The following is a 9,220-nucleotide window of genomic DNA, read 5'->3' on the forward strand; positions in this document are numbered from 1 at the left end:
CTGTAGAACACAATTAGTTAGCATAAATCAGTTAAATGACGACAAATTAGGTGTCTATTTACTTGTGACCACTCATTGTATACTGAAATAAATTGATGATGGAATGAGAAAATTCACAACAACCTGAGATTTTACTCTTAATATTGAAGATTTTCCTTTTACATCCGAAAATACGCAAACGTTAAACTGTAAATATTATTTGTAACATATCTAAGGCAATATACTAAATCATATTAAAACAACTGAAAAAGAAAAGAAAATCACATATAATAATTGACTACGAGACAATTATCTTATGCTAACGAACTATCTGTTGCGTATATAATTGAATGTGGTAACATTTTCAAAATATATCACCAACAGTGTAAATACTAAAATTATTATGATAATATAAAAATTATAAACCAATTGTAGAACCCATGTCTCAATATGCCTGAATTATTCATCATTATGTCTCATTTGCTGTTATCAATAATTTTGGCTGCAATATTACCTGAAGTTGAGCTGGAACTCCAGCACTCTCAACGTTTTTTCCAACAAAAATTAGAGTTGCTACGTCTTTTAATAGTTCTTCAAGGTTTTCTGTAAACAAAAGACAAATTTAATTATATCTTTAATTTTACTATAAAGATGATATATTATTTGTATGTTAGCACCCATCAACCAGAATTAGCTGGACCAATTACCATAATTTTTGGGTACGATAACTGGAAACTACCCGACGGTTACTATATTAAGATTTTTGCCTGAGAAGGTGGATTTTAAAAAAGCCCCTGAAATAGGGCACATTTTTTAAATCGATTTTTGCCTTGGAATTTAAAAACACAAGTAGTTAATCAGTTAAATGAGTCAGTTATTAACTTACACACAGTAGGGTGTGCAATTCGTTTCTAATGAGGTTCTTAGGAATTTAATAACAAAAGAAAGAAGGAAAGGTAACATTATCTAACATTGTCTTTTATACAGAATTTATTTCCTTAAGGGTTACCCTCAGCTAGTTTGAATAAAGATTTATATCAGAGCAAAGAAAAAGCTAAGAAGAGAATTTACGAATATTTCTTCATACATTTAAAAAAGTCACACGCAAACTGAAATGAAAAATTTTGAGCCATTGATACTTCTACTAAAATGAAAATTTTGTTTTATACTCAAACTTGAAGAAAATAAGTATGTGTAACTAAATTAAAACACGTTCTGTTAAAGAATAAATCTTAATGATTCTACAAGTAATTTTGTAAATGTAAAATGATGTATGGATGGCAGGGCTAAAAAGAATGAAAACAAGAATATAGGTATGATACAGCTATACATAGTTCATCCCTACATGACTTTTAATATTAATATTTAATGTTTCACTGTAAAATACAAGAGAACAAAATGGTTAAGAAGTCGGTCAATTCGACCGACCTCATGGTGAGAGTCTCTAATAATCAAGACTTGGTTTTCCTTGTACGTAAGTCCTAGGCTCTTAGTTGCACTACACTGATGTCTAACCTGACGTGACCATAAAATTATGATAAACAAACTGTATGCCAACAGTCAGGAATATATAACTTCCAACTGTAGTAACATTAAATTTTAGTATTGAAAGTCCTGTAGGTATTATCTATGTACAGCTGTATCATCACTATATTCTTGTTTGCTACCTTTTTGGCATAATTTTACCATTACAAATATTATTTTTATTACTTGTTTTGTGACGTTTGTTCCCCTGACCGAAAGTTAGTGTATTCTATGAATGTGTGTACTAAAATTGAATACTATGTATATTGATTTTTTTTACTCCTTCACTTCATACATAATATAGGGGTTGGCTCCCTAAAGACACCGATTATATAGTGTACAAAGTATTAAGTATTCTACATGTTACAGTCATCTAATGTTCATCTGTTATTGGCTGGTAATTCCTATTTCAACCTGTGTTTAAGCTTTTTAAATGAACGTCAGATTTCTCTAAGAAAGCTTATTTCAAGGGGTAATGATAACATCGTTTACACTAGAATTGTGATTTTTTTCATTACTACTAGATATTACAATTAATCTATGTCGTCGTGCACTGCCCAGAAACACATAGAGTGGATTTAGGTTTAAACTAACGTTAGTGATAAAGTAGTTGTAGAGTTAGCTCGACTGAAACAAGATGAACAATTTGGTGAGTTGGTCACTTTCTGGTTTAGTATCTTAGCGATGGTTTCTTGCCTTGTTTTGGGGGCTTGTTACATAGAGAAACAAACTAAAATGAATGGCAATCATCTTTTAAAGTAAAACTATCTGTCAATGCTGATTTTTTAGCCTGCATATTTATATTATGCCTATTGAGTACCTTGGCATCCCAAGCAGATAAAGTCTACCTACTCTATGATATGGTTACGAAGAAAATTTGTGAAATTTCCAAATTTAACTTGCACTAAGATTGTGCATAATGAAAACGATCCACTCAGAATATACTTAGCCTAAAATCACAAGTGACATCTCACAACCAGCGCTAATCTTTCAGGCTTTTAAACTTACACGAAGTAAGAAGAAACTTTATCGAAGAGAAAGTTATATAATACAACTTCCTTACGTTTTTTTGGATTTTTATATAAAGTGTTAATCATTTAAAATTACTTAAAACTTTTTAGATAAATTTGACAAAATTGTATTATATTCTGAAAAAACTAAAAGTAACAGAATGCTGTTTCAATCCTCTGCTAACACTAAAGGTAAAGCACTGAAATACCATGCAACATTAAAATATCCACTCTCTGAAATACTATTTTATCAACCAACTCATCCTCTAAATGTTTAATGTAGATATCAAATGATTAATAAACCCGATTATCAGGTTACTCTAAAATTATCAGTTATTAGAAATACGTGGTTTAAGAATCTTCTCGACTTTAGATTTCAAAATAAAGCCATATCTCATTTAAGAAACTGAAATAAACTAAAAGTATTTGTATTTTGTATTTATGCCAAAAATACTAATGCTATCTATCGCTCTTTTTACCACTTTAGAGAAGGAAAGCAGTCACTCAGCAGCATCGTACCATCCGCCGTTCATGCTAAAGAGTTGACTGTTTATAATGCACCCATAGCTTAAAGTGCGAGGCATATTTTGTGGTGTCTTACGGATTCGAATCCGGCTCGCCAGCTCCAAAGTCCAGAGCTCTACCACAGGATTAATGTATACTATAATTTGACAAAAGAATATGTATGCATGTGTGACTACAAACTGCTGGACTAATTTTTACCGAACCTTAGGTCCACTTGGGAGTTTGGATCTGAACCCACTCCCTCTTGGGGCGTTCTATGTCATTCCTGTACATTAAATGGGTACATAAGCTAGTATCTCTTATTCTCTCTTCAGAATATAAAGGTAAAATGTGTCCTTATTCAAACTTAGAAGATTATCTATAGGATGTATAAAACAAAAGCCTTTGATTTCTTTGTGCTGAATCCTTAAGATAATAGGAGAATATAACATAAAATAGGTATGCTACACATATTTTTGCAAGTACATAGAACATATGTAATTATAAAACTAGAACTACTAAACGAACTGATTACCTTTGTAATTGTCAATTAATTGACCAAACAACAATGTGTTCATCACCGAGGAGAATGTCGTTACGACGTCGTGCAAAATGGCAGCCTGGAATATAGTTATTAAAAAATCAAAGACATAAGTTAAAATATAAAAATGCATCTACTTCTAAGATTCATTTATTGATACACGTTTTTTTTTTTTTTTAATTTACTTAAGTCTCGAGAATAAGAATAAAATGAAGAGTCCTTCATGTATTAATTGTGAGTAACTACGTACGGTATAAAATAAGTATTACACTTTTGAGTATTTAAACTTTACCCTTATACATTTATATTGCTTAATCGAATTGTCCTTATTTTCTAACTACATATAATAACATAACTATACTAAATTTATCATTAAACTCACCTCGACCATGTCCGTAACATGTAACGTTATATATTCATACAAGTTCTTGGCTGATCCCATAACTTCTGGGGGAATTCGAAAGTTTAAAATTTTTTCTTTTTCCGTTTTCAGTTTTTTCTCAGAAAAAATTCCATCCTACAGAAAATGTTACTTTAATCAAATTCAATGTCAGTAGTTTCTAGTGAAGAAGTCATGCATATACAAAATCACTTTTTTTCTTACCCGGCTGTACAGATAATATCAGAAAAAAGCTCTAAATATTCTCTGATATGAGATCTCTATAGGTACAAATCAGGAAAAAACTCCTTTTCCATTTAAAAGAGACTTGGTAATTACTTATATATATTTAAGTATATATTCACCATCAGTATATACAGTAGCGACTTCCACTTGACAGTCTTCGGAACGTATCCAAATCGGTGGATTACTTTCTGCTTTATCTGCTCCCGTTCTTCTAGAAATCTACCAAACATAGACAACTCCCAGGCTCGTGAGATCAGACTATCTTTTTCTTCTATTTCCTTCATTATAGACTGGTTCAAAATACATATAATTTGATTAAGCGTATAATTTTAACCCCGAAATATTTGTTTCAAATGGTTTTATTCACGGTATATTTCAGATAACTGTATGTATTTTTATTATATTCTTTAGTTATATGTAATGTCAAAAACTGAAAATGAATATTTCATGCCGTTTCACAGGCACGTTCATAACATATCTGTTATATTACAATGGGTTCATTCGAAAAAGTAAACTCAATAGCAGATTAAAGCATAAATATAAAATAACCTTATGTAGAAATAATTAGCAGGGCTTTAGGAAATATTTATATTTTGCAAAAATCCGATCTCAGTGAAAACCTTTTCGATAAGTTCAATACTCAATATGTTATATTTTTTATACTTTTCATATTCATTAACACATTTTAGATACGACATAAAAAATAACTTGAACGTACTATGAAATGAATCAGAATAGTCATATAAATTCTAAATTCGGAAACTCACAATTTATTATTAACACATTTTGGTAAGACTTATATTTACTGCCGAATACAATAAGATAAGCCTACCTCCTCTACCACAAACATGCTATGGTTGTGAGAAATTATCAGATCAGATGTAAAAAGTGGAATGAAAGGATGCCACCACCCTTGCTTCTTATGCAAATGTAGCTGAATAAAAAATAGATTTATTATGTCTGTATTTTACAATAAATATATTACCAGATCAAGTCAAAATGTTTTTAACAATTCTGGAAGAAGTTAATGAATGATGAAGCTTTTATTTTATCAAGATAATATTTAGCGAATATATTTTTTGTTATAATATTGTCATAATCAATATAACTTTCACAAATAACAAAACAAACACAACAACAACAACACAAAAACAACATAAATGTTTATATGTTGTTTGACGAAATGATTAGGATTATTATTTAAGAAGGTTATAAATCGTCTTGTATATATATATATGATTCTATTATAACAAATTATAAAGTTTATGTTTTGTATGTTTTATGTGTTAATAAAATTTTTGATATAAACTAATTATAAATACATTAATTCTGCAGTAATACGAAGTGATAATGATGTAATAAATAAATTATGATAAAAAACTTCTAAAAATTATAGGTGTTTTAAAAAAATACATTAACATACACGTTGAGTGACGAGATCAAATTCGGTAAATGCTTACCATAAAAGCTGTCCTAAAAAGTGTATATGCTGTTGTTACGCATAAAGGTGACGTTGCTCCAGGCATTACCTCCCTGTATGTTTAAGAAAAAAAAAATGTTTCTATTAAAATTCATTATACAACATTCGTTTCGAATAGCTGTTCATGACAAGTGTAACAACAAGTCACTATTATTTCTGCTAGATATATTGTAATCAGTGTGTTGTGGATATATACATATATAATGATAGTGATAAATCATATACGAGTTGATCAGAGTAACCAAAATATAAATGCATATATGTAGGACCCCTTGTGATCAACACTGTCTCTTATAGGTGGTCTGAGTACATGTAGTTTAGGGTGAGTTTGTTACAAAACAATCAAGAGAGAAATCAAACCCCAAATCATTAAAAGCAGAAATTAGTAGATAAAAGTTTTTGGAACTTACTTAAAGTTTGATATATTCTTACAACACAAATCAGAAGATTTTCATACGTTCTGTAATTAGAATGATTTACAAATAAAGTAAAAAAATAATTTTTACACGTTGTTTTTGGACAATCATATGATAGTTAAAATATTCTATGTTTATAAACTGGTAAATAATGGAGGATGAAATTTCCGATAAAGTGTTTCATTGGCTCAAAATACTTGGAAGGTTTGCTGAACAAAGCAGGTACCATCGAAAGCTCTGGATAAAAACTAGTTTAACCATATTTATTTCAGGAGTTATGCACTCTACCTGTAGTTGTTGGTTTCTTTTCAGTCACAACACTGCGCAATTTTTAATCTGTGTTCTGCCCATTGCTGGTATCGAAACCAGATTTTTAGCGTTATAAGGTTACAAAATATGCATCTGAGAAAGCACAAAAGGAAACACATTTTTATTGAATATATTTTGAAATATAATAATATTTTATGTAACTTACCCCACATTTGCTATAGTTAAGTATTCATTTTCTGTTAACAACCCACTATCCAATCCGTGAACTAGCTCATAATCAGTAGGTTTGTCCTCTGTAGTTATTGGTCGAGCCTATTGGGTGATAAAAACACAATTTCTTAAAATCAATTAAAAATCTTTAGAAAATACTTCTTGAAAGCTTAATAAGATATATAATAAAAAAACTAATCAATGAAGTTGAATGTTTTAGCACTACTAGTTCGGGTTATTAAGTAGTCGTTAAAATAGTTTATGACGTTACAGCACAAATAATATTTTGCTTAATGTTTTATAAATATTCTAGTTGATTTCAAGTTAGCTTCAAAATACTATAGTTAACTCAGATCGCTTTACTTAAATTTTATACTAAGTTATTAATTCTGCATTAGGCTTACGTTTGTTTGCTCTGTTGCTATAGTGTTCAGCAGATAATAAATAATAGGCCTATTTTATTGTGTCTACCAAATACGTTAGATAGAAAATAAGTTATGACAATAGAACAACACCGTTACATCCGAGCATTGTTTAAAAAAGACCCATCATCAATGTTTTAAAATATATACCTAATTATATAAAATTAAACAGCTAAAAATATCTGGCTTACTTTGTTAAGATTTTATAACTTCTGTTTCAAATATTAGTATTATTTCTTAATTATTTTCTAAGTAACTTCGAGTTATCTTAAGAATACAACATATTATGCATATATACGTAAAACAAATAAATGTCTCAATAAAGTAAGATTAAATACATCGATTAACATCTAAATAGCATGACAAAGGAAGTAGGTTGCTGCCCAAGGTGAGAATTGTTTGTTTGTAATTAAGCACAAAGCTACACAATGGGCTATCTGTGCTCTGCCCACCACGGGTATCGAAACCCGGTTGTTAACGTTGTGAGTCCGCAGACATGCCGTTGTACCACTGGGGGGCCCAACATAAGAAATAGAAATTCAAAAATGAAGGGAAGAGAGTCTACGCTCTGGCTGGTAATACAAATTACGCTACCGTGTAACCATACAATATTATGATTATGGATGGGTAGGATCCTTCTGTTTATAGTAGAATGTATAGAGGAAGAACAACTCACCCAGAGTAACTTCGATGGTTACTAGTCTCTTTTAATATAGAAAATAAATATTTTGTAATAATATCCTATATAATGTATCTATAAAAATAAAATGTTATGTAACTAAATAACTTTATTATTTATGTTGTATTATGGACAATGGGGGAATCTTCTGATAATTTAACTGCTTCAAATTGTACAATGTGTTTAATATACAGTATCTTCAACATTTTTTACAGTATATTTCTGTAAGATACGAGAAAATATTCTTATTAATATTACATTCTTAAGGTTCGCACTGAAAACGAAATTATTTCAAAGTTCCAGAAGACCTAAAGTGAATATTTTCTGTATTATTTACCAGTCAAGGAATATAACCTACCAACGCCTGTTAAGTGGTAACTACTAAAGTCTCAATTAATAAACCTTGTTTATAACGTTGTAAAAGGATTAAGCTTTAAGGTTATAATTGAGTGAAATTCTAGCATGCATATCTATATCGATAATCAATAGCATTTTGATATAATGACGGTGAGCCGAGTTGATTGACCCAATATTTTATAAGCATGAATTAAAACAGATTCTCCTGGTATAAAATTATTTTTGTTTGATTGCTATGAAACTCGATAGCAATGTGAGTTTGACGAAATATTAGACTAGACGAGTGAAAAAAGCAAATATTCTCAAATAAAGAAGAATGAGGAACTTGGTTAATTGGTCACAAACAAAATGTTTCAAGAAAGAACAAATAGCAGCAGTAACAAACAAAACAAAATCATGTTTGCTGACATTTAGTAACTTTGATATCTTTGAATTTAATCCCCCTATTAGTAGTGTCAACACCATGTATGGTCATTCATATCCACAGTCATGATAAAACATATTCATAGTTCTATATCTAATCATGGTCATCCATAATCATAGTTCTATGTATCTAGTGATGGTAATCCATACTCATTGTTCTATATATATAATTTGAATTATATTGTAAAACGTCTTTCGACTTATTAAGTTCATGCTATAAGAATTTGAGCCGCAAGAAAAGTTTGTGAAATCACGTTTTGCTCTCACCTGCAGGAGAAAAATTTTGCCGTTATTGATTGCCCATTCAATGTCACGTGCAGACCCAAATGCCGACTCCACCTAGAAATTAAAAATGTGATATCGGACTCCAAAATATAAAGACATTTTTTGTTATTTTTCTCAAATAAACTATTCAAACGTGAAATTTAAAAAAAATGGTATAGATTATATAAATCACTTAACATACGACACTAAAAAGTTACAATAAACGACCAATATAACAATGTATATATCTATTCTGAATTTCCCACTGAACTTTAATAACATTAAAGGTTCTAATGTTCTCAAAGTGTGCTTTTAATTTTCTCTTTCAAGATAGTTTCAGATTCATGTTAATCAAATAATAAAGAGTATGAATATGAAATTAAATAGTCAAAATATAAATAAGACAATCAGTCTGTGTTTTTTGGATTTTAGATATAATTTTTTGATTTGGGAAGGCCAATATTTGACTTGTTAATAATGACCAAAGACACACCTTATCAATATAATAATATATTG

General features: G+C 29.8%; 1 protein-coding gene across 1 annotated transcript in view; it reads right to left on the reverse strand.

Annotated features, from left to right (window-relative positions):
• Window positions 1–9,220, reverse strand: part of LOC106457796 (putative phosphoenolpyruvate synthase) — a 65,763-nt gene that overhangs the window by 7,704 nt on the left and 48,839 nt on the right. The window lies entirely within an intron of this gene.

This window comes from Limulus polyphemus, unplaced genomic scaffold (genome assembly GCF_000517525.1).
Source record: "Limulus polyphemus unplaced genomic scaffold, Limulus_polyphemus-2.1.2 Scaffold374, whole genome shotgun sequence".
NCBI classification, from domain to species: domain Eukaryota; kingdom Metazoa; phylum Arthropoda; class Merostomata; order Xiphosura; family Limulidae; genus Limulus; species Limulus polyphemus.